The sequence below is a fragment of the Empidonax traillii genome, unplaced genomic scaffold (genome assembly GCF_003031625.1).
Source record: "Empidonax traillii isolate 1590-97213 ecotype Southwest subspecies unplaced genomic scaffold, ASM303162v1 scaffold21:size2437335, whole genome shotgun sequence".
Lineage (NCBI taxonomy): Eukaryota > Metazoa > Chordata > Aves > Passeriformes > Tyrannidae > Empidonax > Empidonax traillii.
The window spans coordinates 173706-197991 of NW_020955214.1; the positions used below are offsets into that span (position 1 = coordinate 173706).

Here is a 24286-nt window from a genome sequence, read left to right on the forward strand (position 1 = left end):
CGGCACTGCTCTCACTCTGCTCCCCAGTAGCATCACGGGCTACAGACAGGATGGAGTGTGCAATGGCACAGGTTGCCCACATCCATGCTCCCCCTCTGAATTACAGGTCTGTGTGAACTCTACAAATCCACACTGACATAAGCAATGACTACCAAGATTTATGCAGTAAATATCTGGCAAGGCAGTCCTCCCTCCCTTTCTCCCGAAGTCTCTCTCCCTCCCTTCTTCTCTGCCCAGGTGCAGCAGGGTCAGTCCTGGCATGCACCGACAGGACACGGTGGCATTTCCAAAAAAGCAACAGGAAAGCCTGAAATCCTAGCAGATCCTCAGTTTCCAGCCTGCCGAGGGTTTGTCTGTTACACAGCTGCAAGGTAAACGCTGTGAGTTTTCCTGATTTATTCACTTTAATTAAGGGATTGGTAATCCCCCACCTGCTAATTTAAGTCTACCCACATACACATTTACTTGGTTATTTCATACACAAAGCTCTAAATAAAATGCCTTCATTTTTGTTCCTACTTTTTAATGGATGCAGAGAACCATTCTATCAAGAACAAAACAAATGCTCCACTAAACCCATCTCAATGGACAATTTGTTTCTTCAATGCAACCTTTAAGTAGTAAAGAAAGAATAAACATAAAATTCTCCTAAGAAATAAAATGAAAAAACTCTTAAAAAAAACTCACTTGTCTGGGGCTTAGTAAGATGCTAATAAACACAGACCAGACATTTACAGAAAAATCTCACTCACCAAATCCATTTTTATAGACAACCTGGAACCAGACCACCTGCTTGTGAAATGAGCAGCATCCTTACAGTAATCACCGCTATTTACACCAGCTGAGGATCTGACCAGAGCAGCAGATGAAAAGGGCAAGAGAAAACTCTAAGAATCTGAGAAGGAGCAGGAGCAAGTGGCCAGAGCAAACGTAAACTGAACTCATGAGAAACTGAACTAAATTACCTAATAGTGATGTCAGCGAAAATTCAAGATGTGCCTCTCTGACCTATTAAACAGATTGGAAGAAATAACGGATGCTTTTTATTCACAGTCTGATCTGGGGAGGGGAAGATTCTCGATTGTATCATCATGGATTGAGTGGTTTGATCCAAAGGCAAACATTTCATTTTCATGTATTTTTAAATAAATATTAATATATTATTAATTTTTGGCCATTTGAAAATTATCTTCAGTACGTAAAAGTAATTGTTAAATTCAGCAAAATCTGTGAATTTTATTCACTACTTTTCACACTTTCGGTGGTGTTATAATTTCCTGGGGTCAGCAAGCCAGACTTGAAAGTCTCACTTACATACACTGGGGACTGGCAAGAGAATGTCAGCTCATCAACCAGTGCAAACTAGTATTATTCAAATGACTCAAATGGAGCTACTCTGATTTATGGTCCTGAAGCTGGGGATAAGCAATGAATGCAGAAAGAAGTTAGCAGCTCTTCAGCCAGCCCAAGTGAGACCTCAGAGCTCCCTGGCATTGCCAGGGAGCAAAGGAAAATGCTTTTAGTCCTTTACCAGAGTGCAATGATCCATGCCTTCACCCAGGAAACATAAATCCTGTTACCTTTTTTCCTTTTCTGCTCACACCTTTTGAACAAAATCTCCTCTACTTCACAGATCTAAACACAGATTTTGAAGTAAGAATTTGAAATTAAAATACATAGATTGCCATTTATAAAATTACTCAGAGGCTGTCTCATTTCTGAATTTTTAAAAACTAACATAATCCCTGTTACTGACATAAACACATTGATAGTTCCAGGGCCTTATTTCAAAATTCACCTAAAATCTTGTCAGTATCAGAGTCCTGTACATGGTATTTGACTTCAGGGGTTTTCTCCCTCCTCTTCTTGAATCATCTGAAATATTTCCATGTGGCTATAAAAAGACTGCTTTTAAGAAGCAAGTCCTGAAATAAATGCCAACTAGTCATTAAAAGCCTAGGAATCAATTAGTTCTTCACTGAGTTCTTCACATTCTTCAAATACACATTGCTGTTATATCAAGATGAAGAATTATTAATCTTTGCATACTATAACAATTAGTGAAGAAAATCAAGGACAGAAGAAGTCAGCGCAAAAAAAAAAAAAAAAATGTGGATGAGCTGCTTCCAAAAAGTCATATTGGCAACAGCACTTTGCTAAAGGAAATGCTAAAGGGAAAAAAATCAGGCAAACTACAGGCTTGAAAAAAGATAAACAATGAAAAGAGAAATTTAAAAAAACAAGGATTTATTTTCTTAGTTGAAAATGTACAAAATGGATGTAGGGGTTAATTTCTTTCTCCCCAAAAAAGACAAGAACTCACAAGCTGCACCAACTATTAGATATTAAAAAGCTTGCAGATAATGACTTTCTACCAGAATGTAACACACAGTTGATTATGGGGAAGCCCAAAGACTGTATTTTCTCTCATAAACTAAAGGAGCAGGAGGCAAAGACTGTCAAAGCACTTGACGTTACCATAAATATCTAAGGTTAGTGGAAGGACATGAAAGGTAGTATTACTCTCCAAATTCAACAGTGGCAGATAAGAGAAGGGAGCTTTCTTGGCTGCTGGAAAAGATATGAAACATATTATAGCTATAAATTATTAGTATCATTATAGCAGCAGCAATATTGTTAATACAGAGTTACCTCCAGGAGACTAAGACCAAGGCTTTATTATGGCATGTGTTAACAAGTCTAATGGTAAAAAGACTGTAGTCTAGGAGAACCACGTATTGAATAAATATCACCAAAATAATCTAAATTACCTTGGGATTCAGATAAAACTTACAATTTAGAGAGACTGGACACTGGATTGTTTTATAAGGCAAATCAATACATTTGTCATTACTCATATTCTCTGTATCCCAAAGTGGGGATAGATGCAAAAATACCGCTTGGGCATCACATTTGTACTACAAGTCTGGCAAAACTGTAATCCTTGACTTCACTGTAAAACTTCCACCTCTCTTCTCAAGTACCTGTGAGCACCGCACCTTCTTCAAGACTTTACTCTCACCTTCTGCTCCAGTCCACATCTAGGACATCCAAAATATAGACTAATTAGACACAAACTACTCCTGATTCTGTGTTTGTAAGAGATAACAGTCATTTTCTGTCATACTATAACTGCTTTTCATCAGGCATGCCATGGATTACTGCATACTGTGACAGAAGTCAAAATGTTGATAGTTTGATTTTATGTGCATGCAGAATTATATATTCACAGCCTTTTTTCAGAGATTCTGCATACACAGCTAAGACATTTCTCCATGCATGCCTCTGGTGATTTTTTTCTTCTAAATGAGTACGTCTATGATTAAATTATAATAGTTTTCTACTTAGCATTCTTAATGTTTAGACTGATTGATAGAAGAATATATTTTACTCCCATTACTTGAAAAAGCTCTCTTACTGAAAGTAAACAGTGATTAAAGAAACCATAAACATTGCTTCATTCTGAATTAAAGCTATTTCAGCTACTTCTTTCGTAGAAACTAAAGAAAGAAGTGAGGCAGATGGGGCGCTGTTTCTGCATAAAATCTGCTCATGGCACAAATAATTTTTAAGTGTCTTCATATTTTAATAAGAAGTATCACAATTATCAGAATAGGTCTGGATCTCAGACCTGTTTTACTATCCCACTCACTTCATTGCCAGTATGAATAAAAGACACCAGACAGAAACTGAAAAGCTCAAACCACAATTAAGTTGCAATTACTTACTATGAAAGGCTGTCTTATTATAATATTTTTTATTCTAGATCCTGCTTGATTATTGCAGAAGACAGCCAGGCTCTTAAGCACATTTCAAACAAAAAATAGAGATCCGGATAGAAAAGCCCCCACTGTCCTTGCCAAGCAGAATTAGGGGAGGATAGTATTAGTAGATGTTTATGTAGACTGTCTCTTAGGACATGATCTTACTCTTCTTGAAACTGTGCTAGTTTCATCAGTAACAGGACTGTGCTCCAATTTTTCATGCTGGATTTTGTTTCTGTGATTCTCTTCTTCCCATCCCTAGTTGGGAAATATGTAAACCATATAAAAAGATGAGATTTTGCTACACTAGATAACATGCTGATCAATCATATAATCTGCTGTCTGAGCCACCCCACCCTTTCGTCCCCTCATTCTGCAATCACAAAAAGAAAACCATCAGACTGTTTGTATATCATTGGTCACAACGACAGGCAACACATTTCTCAGTTCACTCCCCTCTTTGAACATAATAAGGTCTACACAAGGTTTTTGCACCTAACTTGACCATATATATTCAACTCTCAAGAAAAAACCCCTAAAACTAGCACTGGTTTCTGTTGTGCAGCGTAAGAACAGACGTGCCCACAGCTTCTTGGAAATTTTCCTCCTGGGTTGGCAAAGGAGCACGCCACAACTGCCTGGGGACACCTTTAGTGATGTCTCTTTAATACATGGCTGTTGCTCTTAAAATGTACTATGGCAGCGACTTGTAGTCCTCAGGATTCAAGGCGTTTCCTGAGCTAGGCACCATATGTTTATGCAAAACCCTTCTGTGAAAGCTGCTATAATGTCAACTGGCAGGATAGGAAAAAAACTGGAAAAGGAGCACAAAAAGCAGATCACTGCAACAATGCTAAGTGATAGGAGAATATATAGAAAGCAAGTCACTGCATATTCACATCCATTACTGTTTGCCAGTAGGTATGAGAAAAAAAAGAAAATTTTTAATTAGACTGAAGTTAAAAAAATCAGAATGCCTTTGGGCACAAAGTATTTTCACTGATCCTCTCTTTGCTGTGGCCAATTCCTATTGGTGAGGTTTAGAAGTGAATTTTTTATGCCAGACTGGGGAGAGCAGGAAGGACAGATGAAATACACTCTCCAGACCACTGGGACCAGTGCTTGTCTGCTGAAAGTGAAAACCTTGAGGAAAATGGAAAAGGTCTACAACACTCCTCACTTAAACAACAGGTTTCCTTACTGCATGCCAATGAGATGTTAGGGCTGGACCCCTTTTTTTAAAGAAGTCTATAAGTAGAATCACACCTACTTTATCACAAATACTTCATAGCAGTAATTAACACACATATATTGCAAAGCTCTTCTAGCAGCTGTGATGCTGCTGTTCTGTAAAGATGCTTACAAAAGACATCGCATTGCTCCCTGCCTTAAAAGCTGCTAATAAAAGCAGACATTAAATTCCTAAGTGCATTCAGAGCACGTGGGGGAGCAAAATCAATGCTTGGTCAAACAGATCAAGGAAAACAACTCCTTGGCAAAGTAACTGTGATTTTCAGACCCCTATGTGCCCTGTTCAAATGCTACTAAAGTCAACACAAAAACTCCCACGGGCTTTTGATAAAATCAAAAAACAAGGAAAAAATGAAATACAAACCCCAAACCTTGACCAAAGCATATTGAAAATGCAAGCAATATACACCTCATATTCTCTGGACACAGTGTTTTAGTATGAGAATCAGATGAAGGTACACAAGGTCCCTTTAAATTGGTGTATGTATTAGTGAGAGAATTTTACCAACCATCAAGATTTGAAAAGAAATGTCACTTCTGTTTAATGTTGTCTGAAAGAGCTATAGCTTCTTATATTTAAACATCAAAGGAGTTTAACATATCCCAGCAAAACTATTAATCTTTAAAGGCAGAATAAAGCTAGTATTATTCAACACAATGAGAGATTGAAGATTTCTCTTCATTATCTTAGACATTATCAGTAGTTTCTGTCCATTCAGAGGTAGCAGCACATGCTTAAAATATTGAAAAAAAATTGCATTCCAGCAGCGGCAACAGTATGAATGTAATTGACTTCTGACTTTGATTCTTTTGAAGGAAAAAGGCTGAAAAATGGGTCTGTATTTATGGCAAAATCAGTGCAAAATAGTTGGAGAAAGAAAGAAAGGAAGCAAAAATGCTAAAACTTTTCTTCCAAAGTGTCATCTGAACTTGAATATAAAGATTCAGCTATTATTTATAAAGTTGTGTCTTCAATAGACCTTTTCATAAACCCATAAATGAACACATACTCCAGCACTGATCATCAATAACTTCTATTTCACCACTTTTTGATTTTTGTAAAAGGTTTACCACTAGAAAGTGATTTTTAAAAACATATATTAATCTCTGCATTTCTTTAAAAAACTTCCCAAGTTTTCTTTAAAAACATTCATAAAATACAGACAATGAAATTAAAGATAAGGGAAGCAGTGGACAGAACTGATACAAAAAAATTACTGATCTTGTGTAAGCATTATACACTATGTAAGAGAAAGGACTTTCTTCTCTTCAGGATACATTTTTTTTAATGCAATATTCATTCATTTCTTCTAGAGAGAAACCATAGGCAATGCTATTTTATTCTTCTTAACTCCATGACAAAAATGTGAAAATCTTATGCATCCCGTTGTCTTACACGTATTTGCATTCTGCAACTGCATTCAAATTAGTCAGAGTATTTTTCTTATAAAAATCTGTCTCTTCTGCAACATTTTTGATGACATTTTCTACATCTGGATACTGCAATTTTGCTAGAGAAAGAGACTCAAACTGACTAGGGACCCCTAGATCCTGGTTGCACTCTTTCCCACATGGTTTGCTTCAGCAAAATCCTTGCAGAATACGAAATTTCCGGAAATAAAAGTTAACAATTGGGATTTAAAATAATTTGCGTGACAATCTACAAAATTTATGGAGCACTAACAAATAAAAGTTAACAATTGGGATTTAAAATAATTTGTGTGACAATCTACAAAATTTATGGAGCACTAACAAAAATAATTCTCCAAAAAGAAATAATTTCTGCAGAGAACAATCAAGTAGGAAAAAAACTCAGAGCAGTATTAAGTTGTTTAACTGGGTTTTATAAGCATCACTGATGCAAAAACTGGTGAAAACTACTGTGAAGAGGAAACTGGATGGGGAAGAAGCGAAAATGAGACTTACTGTTCACGTCTCATAGTTGTTCTTAAAGGTGCTAACACACACTACTAGTAATACCTAGACAGATCTTGGGAAACACAAGACTATCCTTATTCAGAAAGTCCATTGCTGAAGATGGAATAATATAGCATGAGGAAAAGAAGTAAAATTTGGGATCCCCCATTCTCAAACCTCACTGACGAAGTGTTTTCAGAGCAGTTTTGTGGTAACAGGCAGCAGTTAGCTACCTAATAAATGAATACTCAATCACTATCTATATCCATGATCTACAGGTCATAATCACGATGTCATTAAAAAAAGGAAAATGGGGATAAGGGATAAATATTGATATATATCCAATAATCAACAAATACATTATTGTCAGACAAACAGTTGACAGGTAATAAAACTGAAAGATAGCATCATAAACATAGGCTCTAGTTCATAGCCAAAATACATGAGGTTGGAAACAATGGTTCTGCAAACAGCAGAACACATGAAGATTGGTTACCTACTCTCTCTTTTTTTGCTCAACTTCTCAGCTGAATTATGCTGAGATATTCCGCTATCTCTGCCTTTCTTCTTATAAATCTTATCTCATAGCATCTGGCAACATCCCAAAGATCACTGCAGCAAAGAAGTCTCAGAGATGTTATGACCACAGCGTTTCACTGACCTCTTCAAGACCATGCAGTAAAACATTGGCAGAATGGGTAGAACAACCTAACACGATCAGCAAGCACCTGACCTTCAAGAGCTCTGGTGAGCATTTTCCAAGGCCATCCCCACTCTCAGTTTCAGACTGAATGTCTTAATAAGAGGGATCAAAGAGATCTAACCAGGCAATGCCAAAACTGCCTTTCTTAAACCTTAAATGTGAAGATCAGAGATCAGCAGATAACTGACAAAATGTGTATATGTATATATACATGTATGTATACACATATTTTTGGGGTAACCAATACTTGCACGTAGGAAAGAGATATGGCCCTTTGGCTACTTGGCTTCTTTGGGTACTACACTACCAAAAAATATTAATAACTTAACACAGAGGTGTCTTCCAGCTTGATTTCTTCTAGATGACTCCAAGGATAAGGAGCAAAACTAATTAAAATGACATCAAAAAAGTAATGGAATTCTTTCTCCACCAAATTTAGGCATGAATTTAATTCTCCAAACACTATGTCAATGCTGCACTCTGACAAAGATGTAACCAGATCTGAGGGGCTGTACATGGTATTTAAAGTATCTTTCAAAGCAGTAAAATAATGTATGGGAAAGGAATTCAGAGAAAGGAGTTCTCAACTGCACTAATTTCTAACGCTGTCTTTTCCCAAAAGTTTTTATATAACAAAACAGTTAACATCTTTTCTTCAATTTCATCCAGTGTGACAGCACATTTATGTGTTTGACAGGTATTAGAATCATTACTTGTCATCATTCATTATGGAACCCAACCACTTCTCCTACACTCTACTTTGAAAGTACACACATACCAAAAAAAGCAGAAAAACAGATCAGCAATTATATCAATTTATTCCACTTTGAATCCTAAGCATTGGAAGGAGCACATTTGCCAATGCTCATTCAGTTGATGGAAAAGGTCGATGTGTACAGAAGGAGCAGTTGCTAACAAAATATTGTCTAATCTTTCTGTATAGGTAGTTTTAATGTATCCTTCGTATGGAACTTACATTTAGAAAAATGGAATGTTCAACTTAGCAAAACAAGGCAATTGGAATATTAGATAAAGAAAGGAGGGCTGGAATAAACAATCTAACAGTTTTGGTGTAAACATTGCAAAGTTTTGTGCAATCTAGACAATTACTTATAACAGTAGTAGTAGCAGCAGATGTGCAATAAAGATGTTCATTAGTATGAGGGGAGGGGTTTTTTTGAGTCTTTTTGTGAGGGCTTTTTTTTTCTCCAAACTGTCCATTTTACATAAATAAAGTAAAAATTGCCAATTTAGAAGACAGATATGTACAGTTCAGTTATAGGGGAGAGAGTTTTCTGTGACCCTATAAAAAAAATTCCGGTGACCTCACAGGGTTTTTTCATTTGCAGCAACACCTTGTGATTACAACGTGTGTCAGAGGAAACTTCTGTGGGACCCAGCAGCTGCTCCTCAATATTCTGAAGACATTCAGATCACAATTAGTCAGAAATATAGCATGGAAAATATTTTTACTTTAAACTGATGTTTTCATAAGTTCATATTCACTAAGCAGCATTTTTGACCTTGAGAGGCAGGTATTCATAGAGACTAAGATGAAGGGAGTTCCTGTATTTTGCCAAAGGGATCTGAAGTCCCTCAACAGCACTTGGTGAAACCACTCATGCCTCTGAAGCTGCATATGAACCTAAAAGCCTGGAAGAAGACAAGTGTCACTGTATTCTATTTGTTTTCTAACAGGCACGAGAAATATATGCAAAATTTACTCTCTCCCCTCTCAGGATTATTTGTCCTAGCAGAGATAAAGTTGTGTGCATCTGGTTGTCAAAAATTAAGTAACAGGCTATACTGTAATTATAGCTCATGCCCTGCAGAAGAGCTGTGCCCAAAGAAGGGGATTTGGTTTTCTGCTTTCAGGAGCAAATATGACCTTTGAGGAAGGCTTGCTTTGTTCCAAAAGTAGGACTCTAATAAAAATTACTTTAAATTTTATTACTCATGTAAGTCCTTTAGAAATGCCTTAAAACCAAACATATGACAAACATTTTTTTCAAAAGGCCAAGCTCATGATTTTCGGGGGCCAGAGTCTGAAACTCCTTGTTTGCCTCCTTTCCCTCATTCAAGAGTAAATTGCAGAGTCAACAGTGTGCCAAGTTGACAGAGTACCAAGGTCCTTACCAAAGCAGCAGACACAAGCCTTGTAGAAGTGTCCCATTTCTGAGGACTGAAAATATGAATATTCTGCAATACTAAACAAGAAGAAAATTGAGCAAACCACCAAACCTGACATTACAATTCTCACATACTTCTCTGTGTAATTTTTCACATAATACAGCAGCAGCCGTTAAGAAACTGTTACTTCCAGGCAGTGAGACATCAAAGCTTTGCTGAACACTACAAACCTGGGATAATTAATTTCAATTAATAGCTGACAAATGCTGAGCTTTGCTTTATCCAGTAAAGTCAGAAACATATGACAAAAGATGTACTGATTCAGAGAAAAAGAAATAGGTAGTCCCTTCCATCTCATTCAGCGGGGTTTTATCACCATATTTCTGGCCCAAATTGATGGCGGCACCTTTTCACTCCACGTTCTATATTTATTATGCCATGCATAAGCTGTATCCGTTCTCTCACAGCCAGATGTGTAGCTGAGATGCAGCCTAAGCTGTTATCTCTACCTGTATCATGTAGACTTGTGAACTGTTCACATCCATCCTGAAACCTCCTGCAGACATGGTTTTTCCAGGCCTGTGCCTTTGACCACATCATCTCATCTATACAGCACTTACTGACCAACTCTACTCTGCCATATCAAATTTATGGTACTTGTCCCGCCTTCTAAAGCCTGTATAATTCATCATGGCTCACTCACAACTTCTAATGTGCTTCAAAATGTTGATGCCTGAACTATGACCTATGATCTGCAACTCTTGACCACCATACTTAGTCTGCTATCTAGCTTACAAAGATGCACCTCCCCATCAGCCCCTGAAGAACTCATTTATGCTTCTTAAACTTTTCTGCATATAATGTCCATAGAAACTTTATAAAGTTTGTAAAGAGTGACCAGGTCAGACCAACTGTTGGTTATTACGCTAATTTGTTTTAGAATCATGTAAATTTAACCTGACACTGTGTTGGATTCCATCTGGACAGAATAACTTCCTCTTCTTTTTTCTTTCTCACAGCATAAGGGCAAAGAAGAAGCCCAAATATATCGATGGCAGAGGATAAGACTAGTTTTTCTGTGGGGAATGTGACCTAAGAAAATTGACCTAAGCAAATTCAGGATTGGGATGTGAACATGCTGAAGAGGGTCATATCTTTGCTGCCTGAAAATAAGGCATCTCACTAAACCTGTCACACAGGCTCCATTTATATTCAGTGGATTCAGAATCAATTAAGATGTTTATCTGCTGACAGGAACAGCTGAATCGTCTCACTTTGGTATGCCCATCATTTGGTACAGCAGTGCTCACCTTGAGGCTGCAAGTGAGGGCATGAGGTAGGTTGTTGCTTTCTCCAGCTCCTTTCTGGGGACTCTGGGGACCACCTATCCCCCTCCACTGAGAACCTGCTGACACCTAGGCAAGGACCAACAACTTTCTTTGCTTCAGTCCATCTCATTACAGCTCAGTTCCCTGATGCAGACCATCACTGCGTCTGACACGACTTAGAGAGCCCTGAACCTCAGGGACTGCTGCCACAAGTTTTAATCAGCTATTAGAATTTAACACCACTTCTATAATGACAGTAAGTCAGATCTGAGGAAAAAGTAATCAGCTTCCTGGTCTGTCTGCCCTGATGTCAATGAATTGCCCTCACTGGAGTAACAGGGGGTTCTCACCCATGGATTGAAGTGTATGGTTTGTATTAAGTTTTAGTGAGAGGCAGAGATCTAAACCACCTCAACAGTGCTTTGATCACACCTAACTGGGGGTGGCAACAATTTTAAAAAGATTAATTGTTCTTTTTCTTTGGACAAGACCATGTTTCAACTTTTTTTCTTCCTCTTGGCTAACTTAAAATGAGAGACATAGCACTTGTGCCTACAACAAACATTTAACATAATCTGTTACAGGCACATCTGTTACACTGACAACTTCACTTGATTTTGTAGAAATGTGTTGTTTATGCCTCCTTTCCAAAAAACAGAAGGTTTGATTATGCATTCACGCCTATTTACACAACCTTGGATACTGCAGGTTCCCTTCCCAAACCCTTCATCCTTACTCAAACCCTCCTCAAACTAGCACAGCTTAAGAGGAACAAAGAGGTTAAAAAGGATAGAGGTTGATTTATTTTTTTTTTTTCCTCTGCCACCATTTGGTGCTGCTGTGGCATCACAAACCTTGGCTCTTTGTCTCATTTTTAATAAAGATAAATGTGATGGCCAGCCCCCCTGCCACGTGATCACTTTTTACATAAGAAAAAACCCATTGGAATATATTTCAATTTCATGAGACAAAGTGCCTAGTTAATCTAAAATCTCTCCTGGGATGTGTATCAGAGTTACCTTGCTACCAAATATCCAGCTGTAGATAAAGCCACTGAGCACTTACACAGGTTTGAAACAGACCTAAACGAGGCACACACAAAAAAAAGGCTCCCACCCTCAGTGACCTCTGCTGTCTGGGTTTAATGGCAGGAGTGTGATTTCCAACTTCATGCTGCCAGTTTTGGGTATTCTGAGTACTATGTCTTGGGAGTCAGGAATCTGTAAGGAGTGAACCAGAGGCCCCAAATGCTGTAGCAGCCAGTGGGCAGATGCTTCAGTTTATGTGCTGGAGGCAACACCCCTGCTGTGAGGCTGCACATCACTCACCACTTGGAGAGGGAGGAGTAGAGTGTAGCACTTCCTCCCAAGCAGTCCCTTCCTCCTGGTGAACACTGGTAAATACTTCCCTTACACAGAACTGCAATTGTCTACAGTACTCAGTCAGCTGGGATGTAATGGAAAGCACATGCAGCTCTGTGTTTCCTTTGGAAGCCCCTGAGTGTTTGCAGGGAAAGTCTTCTTCAGCCTTGACCAGGAGATGCTCCATGTGGCTGCAGTCACAAGGACTCCATGAAATATCCACTAAGCAAAGACAAACACACAGCTTTTCTGTTGGGTATATGTAGGAGGGGCACAAAAAAACCTATTTGTTTTTTTTCCTGAATTCAGCCCCTCCACACCACCAACCATTTGACAGATTTCAAGTTTCCGTCAAAATACAGAGAAGTTACAGGTACTCAGAAAAGTTGTCACATTTATTAAGATCAGAAAACAAACATTTTATTCTCCCATTTTATTCCCAGAACTTCTTGAAATTCTCTGGTCATCATTTTCCCAGAGAAAATAATTAAAATAATATGTCTTAGGGCAGATATTCATCTTGGAAAAACTCATCCCAAGCTGTCAAAAGTGTACCACAGTCATTAATCTTGGGGGGGAAAAAAAAGAAAAAAAAAAAAAAGAAAAAGAAGGGAGTGAATGAAGTCTTCATCTTCATAAGAAATGTTATTCTTAAGGGGAATAATATTCTGCTCAATGGGACTGTGAGCAGACCTGAGCTGAGCCAATCCTTCCTTCCAAAACATGCCCCTGCATTGTGTGTGGTGTGCCAGCCAGCCCTGGAATGTGCTGAGTGGTGACTGCCCTCAGGGGCATGGTGGTCAGCACCTGAGCTCTCTCTCCAAGCACAGAATTAAATAGATAAGATCAAGGCCATGGTAGTTAATCAGGTCCAGCTTTAAAGGCAGATGGATATGAGCAGTAATCCCCCAGATATTTTTTAAAAGCACTATAAATATTTGTCAAGGAGCTTCCCCGATCCATCTCTACCATAGATCCCATCTGCTTTGGTGTGACACAAGAGTTTATCAGCACTCCTCTGGGATAAGTGTGTAACTGTGTCATGGTTCATCTATGCTAATACAGACAGACACTGAAAAACTCACAATAAAACTTTAATCTCATATCTCATAGTACACTTGTTTTTCCCCTCAACTTTCCTTGTTCCCTCTCTCCCTCTCTCTACCCATGCTCACATTACAATATTCAGATTTCTCAGATAAAAACTGAATAAAATGAGCACATATCCACACAGAAACAAGAAGGTGAACACAGGTACTCTCAGAGAAGACAATTTAACTGAAAGATGCCTTCATATTTCGCCTCCTGCAAGTATATAGGTCTGAAGTAGTAAAACGTGCATTACTAATATACTTCAGTCTCAATTTATTCTACCTTTTTGAAACTCTTCAGTCACTGATGCTTTTGCCCTTGAAGGTCAATCATTTAAGAAGACAATATTTTGTCTTTTTAGAGCACTATATATCACAAGCAGTGTTGAAGAAAGAATTTCACTGAAAGCCCTTGATGAAACATTCCTCTGAAAAAAAACAAAAATCAATAAAATCTTTGAAGTGTTGTTCTGAAGTACAACTGGTCTCATTTTCTGATGTGCCAGCATAAAATTCACTACTGAGAAATTTTTGCAGAAAGAAATAAGTGGGATTTGTCTTATATGACATGAAAGCCACAATAAAATCAATAGAAAATGTGTACCATCTTTTAGATAAATGCAGTAAACAATTTCAAAAATTAATGACAGACAAATTCTCAAATTCAGTGAGGTACGTGTTCAACATCTACCTGGAATTTTGGACTAGGGGAAGAGAGACCTGAGCTCTCTGTTCCCAGGATTCTGACAATTGTTTTGGAAAGAGAGTTAAAGGGGTCTGCTGGTAGTGCCTGTGGCCTCCCCAGCTTTCCCACCGGCACTGGTGTGGCTCAGGAAGATGACACACATCCCATAGGAGAGGGCACACCCAAGCCCACAGCAGTCTGCTACAGCAGATGTGGAAGTCAGTCTGTGCTTAATAAATGTCAGGTTTTAACAGCATGCATCATTACTGTTAATTGTACTCAAGCTCAGCGGGGCCCATGCCCATACTGCATTCATCAGTTTTTACAAAAGCTAACAAGCTTTAGCTTCCACATGTGCAAAAGCACACTCTCTACCTGGCACAGACCCAAGGAAGTTGTAGAAAAGTGAGGGTCGACCCCTTCCCCCAGGCAGCTAGTGACAGGGCAAAAGGAAATGGAGTTAAGCTGCACCAAGAGAGGTTCAGGTTGGATATTGGGAAGAATTTCTTCACTGAAAGAGTTGCCAAGCATTGGCATGGGCTTCCCAGAGAAACGGTGGAGTCACCATATATGGAGGTGTTCAAGAAACAACAGGATATGGCACTTAGTGCTATAGCCTAATTGACAAGGTCTTTTTCAACCTTAATGATTCTATGAATCCGTGATTGCACCAATGACCTCCTTAGGTATTTATTCTACCCTTCACTAGAGTGCTATGATATTTATGGAGTTGTACAATTCCAATTAATCCTAATCAATAACTAATAATCACAAAGCCCACGCAGGATATTAGAGTAATTGGGAACCACTGAATAATAATACCACCTGATAGGGCTGCAAAAGACATTCTCATTCTTTCTTATATAAAAATTGTTAAGATACAACATGCAAGTGAATGCGTGCAGCTCACCATTTCTCTTCAAAATTTTGGTAACATCTTCCCCTGTTTCCAGGACTATCACAGCACTTAAAGGATACTCATGAGTATCAAAGTAATGTTTCAGCTTATTCAAATATCACATTTTCATGTTGCATTGGTAAGCAATTTTGTTGACTTAAGATGGTATTTTTTGTTCATGTCTCCACCTTAAGAAGTTTTCACACAGTTGTTCTTCTTTTTTCTTTTAATACCATAACTTTTATGTGTTAAAGCATCTTTGTGAGATTGCTATTCAAAAGACATTCCTGGAGCAAAGGTTAAAAGAATTAGATGATGAGACTTGTGCCATTTTCTCACAAGCATCCATCAAAAGGTGAACAAATCAAATACTCTGAACTCTTCCAAGGGATTGTGGGCAATGCCCACAATGTCCCTAAGTACAGAGCACTCCCCCTCGGAGCTCCTGCCTCTGAAGCCTCCTGCTGAAGAGCTGCTTCCACTCCCCCTTTCATGTTCCACTTTTTTTTTTTTTTTTTTAATTAATTCAGCATCACTCCCACACTGAAATAGTCTGTGCAGGCTCAGAATTAAATAATTTGCAGTACACAAAGGCGCTGGCAGCATCAACATGTCAGTGACACACCAGGCTTACAACAAAACACAAAGCATCCCTCCCTCAAACCAGAGTCATGTCACTCTGACTTCAGGCAAACATTAATGTCAGGAACTATTAACTTTGTTAACTTAATTATGCATTGAGTGTTATTCTTTTTATTCTTCTTTGTAATCTTGCATCGTATAATGTTATACTCAGGATTCTATAATTTTCAGAATGGTGTGAAATCAGACTTTGAACACAATCATTACAAAACCAGAATAGCCATCTTTATATTTCCTCAATTTGGAGATAAATAATTGCAAATACTTGAGAAGAAACAGATAGGCAATCACAGCAAGTAGAAGCAGATATGGTCTTTGCTTAAATTGTTGTTAACTCATGTCACCAAAACACCACTTGTGCCAAAAATGAGACAACATCCCTCTCTTCCATGAGCTATGAAATTTCATGCAATCAGACAAAATTATAGGAATTATGCTGATATTACCATAAAGTCTCAAAGTTTTAAATTATGGATGTCCTAATGTCATGACTACCAAAATAGTGCAGGGCTAATTTGTAAAAGAGAAGTGTCCACACAGGCAGTCATAGACCAAGTGAGATCTCCAGGGTCATTCAGGTGGCTTTCAGTACCTTCCAAATGATCTTTAAACACCTAATCATTTAATGATCTCTAAATACCTTTTACAACCTTTTGCAATATTAGAGAGTCCTGACACATTAATTGACAACAGCTATTCTGAAGTAATGTGAAAGGCCTCTCAACATCCCCATTCCTGTTCATCCATAATAATGGGCTCCAGACTGCACTAACAGTTTTTGTGCCTCAGAACAGTTCCTAAAATATTCAAAATAATCAGTATGATTACTCTCCAGGTATATACATGTGTGGGTGATATATGGTAGCTCAGTGTCTTTCACCCCTTTTCATGCTCCTGTGAGGCAAAAAACAGCTTGATGTCTTCATTAATATTTTGCAGGTCACTAACAGATGCTATGAAATGCAGCCTCAAGTTAGAGGGAAATAAACAAATTTTCTGAGATGCTGGTAATTAGTTTTGAAAGATTATGTATACCTAGTAATCTTCAGAAAAAAAAAAAAAAAAGAAAAAAAGGTAAATGTTGCCTCTGTCTTTCAAAAATAGAGTTAACAAGCACAAAAGACCAAAGCAATGTGCCTCTGAACCTTCAAAAGGCAGGCAGCCAAGTCCCTAGTCCTCTAAACCCATAGGGTGAACATACCACTTTAGTGTCATTCAGCAGAAGGATTATCAGAAGAGCAGAAAACTGCTAAACTACCCACAGGACAGCGATCAAACTGTGACATGGAAGAACAGCCTCTTCTTGCCTCATGACTGCTTTTGGAAAAAACAATGGAGAACCTGAAAATTCATTTGCAATGTAAAAAATCACATCCAAGGGGAACAGTACTGTCTCCCCAAGAATAGTGCTCCATGTGAAGAACTTGGCTCTGTTTTTAACTCATTTAATAATTTACAAAGAAGACTGCCAATGATCTACCTAACCAGAATTTTACCCTATCGGGTGACAGAAACCCACAAGTGAACCATATGTTGTTACACATAGCTGGCAATTCCTCTGCTTATAAATCTGATGCTGCCTTTTAAGACCCCTTGCTGAAGTCATGTGATGAGGCTGTTGCTTCATGACTGAATAATGCAGTTTTATGGCTTGTAAATTCCCTGCTGAATAGCTTGATGTGAACTTGTGGAAAACAGAGAGAGGCAGAATGGCTGAAGAAGACAACCGCTGCAGAAATCTGCCATCCCACTGCCCAGAGGCAACTTCACGTTCTCTCTTACCAAAGGCTGATTATGCAGCTTCAGAAGGCACTAGAGGATTGAAAAATACTTCAGGATGCATGACAAAAATTGTGCAATGTGTTTTGCTTCTGTTTCCCGCATTGGTTTGAGAGTAGGAAGAGGGCATTCAGAGGCTGTGCTGACTGTTTTTGGTTCATCAAGTAACATTTGGCTCTCTAAAGTTATTTCAGTAGACCTGATGTTGCTGCAGGTCAGATCTGAGCCTATGGATTTTCTTGGATTGTAAAAGCATTCTGTTATTAAAGTTTCCTTTCAGAATAGGAAACTAAGGTCCTGGAAAAAATATTAGCAGAAAAACTCAAACTATTTATAAGGAAAAGTAAATGTTTTATTGCAAAAAGGTAAAGAATTGAAAGAGAAACTGCAATACAGCATTACAGCATAGAAATACATGAAACCGAACGAAATAAGTAAGTAAGTAATGGCCAGTCTTTGTGAACGAAGAACCGGGGAAGGTCTTTACACCTTCCAGCCCGCACATTGGATTTTTTAGGTGAGACACAGTGTGCGCGGAACTGAGCCCACCCTTTAATCCTGAGGTTCATCTGCCGGGGCTAAGCAAGCTTGGACGGTGGCAGCGATAGGGAGAAGAATTCACTGAGAAACATGGTAAAGAAAACTACAAAGTATAAGACATTAAACTGTATTTGTGCAGTACATATTAACTCCCAGGGTACGTCAGAGCATATATATTCACATATGCCTAAACAAGAGTCTGGAGAAAGTTATTTCTGTCAATTAAAGGCAGATTTTTCTGTCACCAGGGCTGAAGTGGTCATTTTATTCCCTGCCAAACTACAGATTGCTTTGAAAGAAAAGAAGGTTTCTTTTCTATTATGAGGACTCCAAAACAGTTACAGCTGTGTAACAAAACAGATGTGGGATGATAGAAGTGGAGGAAAGTTCACTGGATCGAATGTAAAGGAAATAATTTTGAGGCAATGCGCTATTCTGGAACTTGCAGCCAGTGCAGAAATGCTGAAATCTTTAGTGTGGACCCCCCCTTCCCAGCGGCACAATCTGCTGACAAATGCACGTGATATTGAATTTGTATCTGCTTGCTCCTGGAAGGCACTGATGCTGCACATGCTGCCGTGATGCTCTGAATTTCAATGCTACCCTATCACAAGAAGAAATGGACACAGGGATCCTTATCATGATGGTGTCTTGCCCCTCTCTCAAATAATTTTCTTCACCTTTTTTTATTTCCTGCAGTCAAATTGGATACCTGCAAACAAAGAAAGCAGCCTTCCCTGTCCATTTTCCATTATCTTGTTGGGTATACCCCATATATTATACAGAATACTTATTCACTGTATGAGTACTTATTCACAGTCAACACTCCAGTTACTGGAGCTCAAGGGAACATATTTGAGCTATCTTTAAATTAGCTATCTCAGTACTGATAACAGGCTAGCTATCCTAACACAGAGCGCAGCACAGCATGCTGAATATTGTAGCAGCTTGAAAGTTACCACAGGTATTTCTAAGAGAGCTTCATTCTCAGCAGATTTTGCAATAAGGGGCTCTTATTTTTTCATATTTACTGTAACTTTTATAAGTTCAGAAATGAAGAATGGAGGACAATGAAACAGAGAAAGAGAAGGAGGGATGAAAAACAACATGAATTAGCTGAAGGAAGAAAAAAAAAATACAGATTCCTTCATCCCTTAAGTCATTCAGGTTATTAAGTAGCATTTTTAGCCTATTACCATGTAAAACAATATTTTGGCCTAGATATGCTCAAATTGAAGTCAACAGCTAAAAAAATAAAAATCCCCAAACAAACTAAAGGAATGGGATGACAGGGATGAATGGGATGACAGTCTCTCAGGTAGAGAGACTTCCCAGGGCTTGAAACTACACAGAAATGTGATGACAAATGCTAGCGATTTTGAGAAGTCATTACTTTGACTAAAGCTTAGGACTCTGAAAGAACCTAAATTTGCAGTTACATAATTGACTCTTATACATTTGCTGAAATTTTCCCAGGAATGCAAGAAAGCTCAGGCATACTTTTGCATGTAAGAGGGATGTTGTCCTGATCAGTAGGATGGAGGGATATGAAGGAAGTTCCCAGGTATGACACAAGAAACATCTAACAGTACTGTTTATTTCTTCAAGATAAGGACATTTCCAAGTTACTAATGCTGTGAAATTGCCCACATCTGGAAGGTCATATAAGGCATCATGTATACAACAGAAAGAAGATTAGAAAAATGACAACTCAGCTACAAAACAAACTTTTAAATCTCTTACTGGTCAGTCTTAGTTGACTTAAACCACTGAGTGATCCAGTGTTCTGGATCAGAGATCTTCACGCAAGGGAGTATATATACATAGAAAGGAGAGCTGTCAGTCAGTTCTTTCTACTCCTGTTTTGAGACTTTTGATCTATCTCCATTTTTTTAAAAGAAACATCCCTCCTAATGCATTTTCAATATTTCTTGCATTTAATATTAATTTTCACCTGGATTGTTTCTCAGATAATTCATCTGATCCATATATTATGAAGCCAAGAATTACCAGAATATATTACGAAATATCTGGAAGACTTGAACAATAATGATACTGGAAAAAGTCATTTGAATTATATCCCAAAACTTGCACAAAGCCTCAAAACTTGTGTAAACCTACATTAAACTGAACAGTCTTCTCATTCCAGTGGATTACCACATGTCAAAGGTCTTGTACAACTGAAGTAAAGATATGGAATAAAAATGAGACCAAAAGCCAAAGTCTATGATAAAAGATTTGGTTTTTAAAAGAAATACTGCTATAAATACCCATGAAAAGAATTCCTGGCAAGTACTCACCAGAGGGAGTGCCACAGATCTAGGAAGAGATACTAAAGATGAATGTTGAAGCATAATTTTCTAGGAGATATCAGATTTTTTTTCTCTCTGTAGCCTCTAGAGACAGAAAGTGAATTTGATCATGCAAAAAGACTGCGATCAAAAGCTTGGATAGTCATAAAAATGCTCTAGGGGAAAGAGATGATATTGACTAACACCATTTAGTGTTGTACTACAGTCTGCACAGCTTCTTATCAACAACAAATTTACTTACCTGAATATATCTAGGTAATATTCAAATATTGTCCCCAGCTTCACCAAAGCCACTCAACTGAGGTCCACGAGTTCAGTCAGATGAAGAAAAAGCCAGGATTATGTTACTTAGTGTAACCTCTCACTTATGAACCATGCTAACATCTACTTGCAATAAAAGAAATATATGGAAATATTTAAGTAAGCTGTTAGTGGTTAATTTTTTATATAAAATTATCTTTCCCTTTTGGAGAAATTAGACTTTTTCAAACTAATGCAGCATATTCATGGATGACTATGTCCTCAGAGAACAGTAATATTAGAAATAATTATGAACTACCTTAATTAATTAAAGCTGGTTTTCCACTCACTTAAGTTTTTAATCTATTGCTGTGCTAGCCAACTGAGAAGTAACACACTGACAGTAAGGAACTGATTATATCGCCACCAGGATTTTCTGAAAAAGCTAAGAGTCAAACACTGGCTTGTCCTTGGGAAATAATGCAGGTCTGGGAAAGAAAGTGGACCTGAACCTGGTAAAACCAGCATCAGAAACAAGAATTGAGGCATTTTGCTTCCCAAAGACAAATTTCAGGGAGACATTCCCGTACTGGTACAGGTAAAAGGCCAAAAGAAATCAGTGTGACAAGGGCACATAAAAGACAACAGAATCAACTTAACTCCTCTGCAGTGTGGGGGAACTATTTTCTTATGTCTTTAAATTTAGCATATCTTTATAAGGGATTTTCAGAAAGAATAGTGCTCATATGTTCCACATTCAAAGCCAGATTGCCTCCAAATGATGTTAAAAAATTTGGCCAAGAGTAACTATACTGTGGCTCTGCAACTATAGGTGCCACTGCATAGAATTATAGGATAATAGTTAGTGGATAAGAGAAGAAATGTTCATGCGATGGCATCTACAAAAACAGAGCAGGTCACAGTACAACTCCTCTGGACCAAAACTTGTGGAATGGTGATGTGAACTTTCATTCATTCCAGAAAAAAAAAAGTGTAACAAATAAAACATACCAATTACTAGAGAAAATGTAACTGACTTCACAGATAAGCTTTAAAACTCTTATGTTTGAGGGTTATTTAGTTATGTCCAGCTCTGCTGGACTTGATCTTTATCAGTAAGAACTGACGAGGGATGCAAAGGCTGGGAGCAGTCTTGGCTGCAGGACAATGAAATGATGGAGCTCAGGCTACTGAGAAGATGGAACATAGCAAACAGTAGGATGACAGCCCTGGACTTCAGGAGAATAGACTTCGGCTTGTTAGAGGATCTGCTTGGAAGAACTCCATGAGATACCATCCTGGAGCAAAGAGTGGTTCAAAGCAGGTTGACTTTCAAGGATCACCTTCTCCGAACTCAAGATTGGTCCATTCCTAAAAAGCAGGAAGTCAAGCACAAGTGTCAGACAGACTCCATGGATGAATAAGAGCCTGCTGACTGAACTCAAACATAAAAAAGGAAGCGTACAGATGTGGAAGAAGTGACAGGAGAAATGTAGAAACAGTCCAAGCATGCAGGGATGGAGTTGGGGAAACCAAAGCCCATCTGGAATTTAATCTGGTGATAGGCAACAACAAGAGCTTCCACAAGTATATCCACAACAGAAAGAAAACTAGGGAAAATGCCTCGCTGCCTGCCTGCTGCTGAATGGGAATGGAGACCTGCTGACAAAGGACAAGGAAGCAACTGCATTTTCTGTCTGTAAACTGATGAAGTATACACTAGGTAAGTGGACAGTGAGTTGGACTGAAAACTGTCAGGTTTGCAGGGATGTGATCAATGACATGAAATTCAGACTAGGCTAAAAGCCAGTCAGTAGTAGTGCACCCTGTAGGTTCATGCTGGGATCTACTAAATACTGTTTAGCATCCTCATTAATTACCTGTCTGCAGATACAAAATTAGGAGGAATGGCTGATAGATCAGATGGATATGCTGCCATTCAGAGGGACCTTAAGAAGATGGAGAAGTGGGCTGACAAGGACCTCATACAGTTGAACAAACTGAAACTACAAGTCCTGTATGCAGAAAGGAATAATGCCAAACACCAGGACAGACTGTGATCAAACAACCGCGAAGCAGCTCTTCAAAGGAGGACTTGGGAGTCCTGGTGAACACCAAGTTAAACATACACCAGCATGGTGTTCCTGTGACAAAGGCCAACAGCCTCCTGAGCTCCATCAGGCAGAGCATTGCCAGCAGGTGGCCCTGCCCCTGTGCTCAGCGCTGCTAAGACACACCTGGAGTGCTGTGTCCAATTCTGGGGTTCTTAGTATAAGGGGGATAAGGACATACTGAGGTAGTCCACGAAAGGTCCGCAAAGATGAATAAGGTCTTAAAGCATCTGTCATATGATTAGAAGCTGTAAGAGCTGGTACTGATCAGCCAGTGAAGAAAAAAGCTCTGGGTGATCTTATCAACATATATAAATATCTGGCAGGATTGTAAAGAAGATGGAGCCAGAGTCCTCTTAGTGCACAAGGAAAAAGAGGTAACAGGCACAAACTGAAATGCACAGAGTTTCATTTAGACACCATAAACCCCACTTATTTAGTCTTAAGAATGGTCTAATGATATAAAGCTTTTCCCACAGAAACTGTGGAGTTTTATCCTTATAAATATTCAAAATATAACTGGTCACAGTCCTAGGCAACCTATTCTAGTTGACCTTTTGAGCAGTGGAGTTGGCCTTTATAAGTTCCAGAGATGCCTTTGGGCCTAAGCCATTCTGTGACTATGTGGTTCTGTTTTTCCTAGTATCCTGCTACTTGGCTTCCTACAGTGCGAAAATACACAGCATTTTAAGAGTGCAACAGCAAAAAGTGCATACATGCTTGCATATACACAAGCAGAAGAGCAAACACCTTTAGGCACACAGTACTGTGTGGAAGTTGTACCAAAACCTCTGTTCTTTGGTCAAGAGAGAGAATTTACACAAGTCCCTAAAGAGCAGAAAAGCAGTTATCCCTCAGCCATAATTTTTCAGTCAAAAGAAAAGAATGAAAGTGTGATGTGCGCACACTGCACAGACCAGGAATGTTGGGAAGCATGCACCAGCAAGCAAACCACATCTGTACTCCTGGTGTATCATTTTACGCTGCTCATGGCTGGAATGTGCTAAAGCAGCATGGCCCAGTTGGCAGCTGGCACATCAAACCCAGCGCCTACATTCAGCCGGCTGCCTTTCCCCTGGGCAGGACAAAGGAAGGCTGGCTGAGAAGCCAAACGCCTCCTCCCACGCTGGCTCACAGGCCCCCGGGCTCTGCTGGCTGGCTCTGAGGGAACAGATGGGAAGAAGCTGCTTTTTTTGGGAAGGAGAAAGAGGGAATAATCTTTGGTTGCCAGTTGGGTGTGCACTGTACCAAAGGAGGGAAAAGGTGTGAATGGGTTGCTGTTGCCTGCTGCTGCCTTGAGGTGGTGGGGAAGGCAGATGCTTGTGCAGGGAGAGTGATTACTGGAAGATCATGTTAGAACAGTGTGTGGTGTTTCAGGTAGCTCTCTCTGAGATAACATGGAATGGATCAGGCTGTCTAAAACACTCTGCACAAGTGCATTTCCACAAATGCCTTCCAACAGCATGCGTGATGAAATGCCTTGTTTCTAATATCACAGTCCTGTGCTATCTAATTCCCCACCTTCCCATGTCAG

The 24286-nt window shown here is 38.9% G+C and overlaps 1 protein-coding gene and 1 long non-coding RNA gene across 5 annotated transcripts in view; one reads left to right on the plus strand and one right to left on the minus strand.

The window, feature by feature from the left end:
- Positions 1-5791, plus strand: part of LOC114065886 — a 17608-nt gene extending 11817 nt beyond the window's left edge. Inside the window, exon 3 of the long non-coding RNA XR_003573066.1 lies at positions 5781-5791. This is a non-coding gene — a long non-coding RNA (uncharacterized LOC114065886). The remainder of the gene's footprint in view (positions 1-5780) is intronic.
- Positions 1-24286, minus strand: part of PDGFD (platelet derived growth factor D) — a 142491-nt gene that overhangs the window by 73096 nt on the left and 45109 nt on the right. The window lies entirely within an intron of this gene.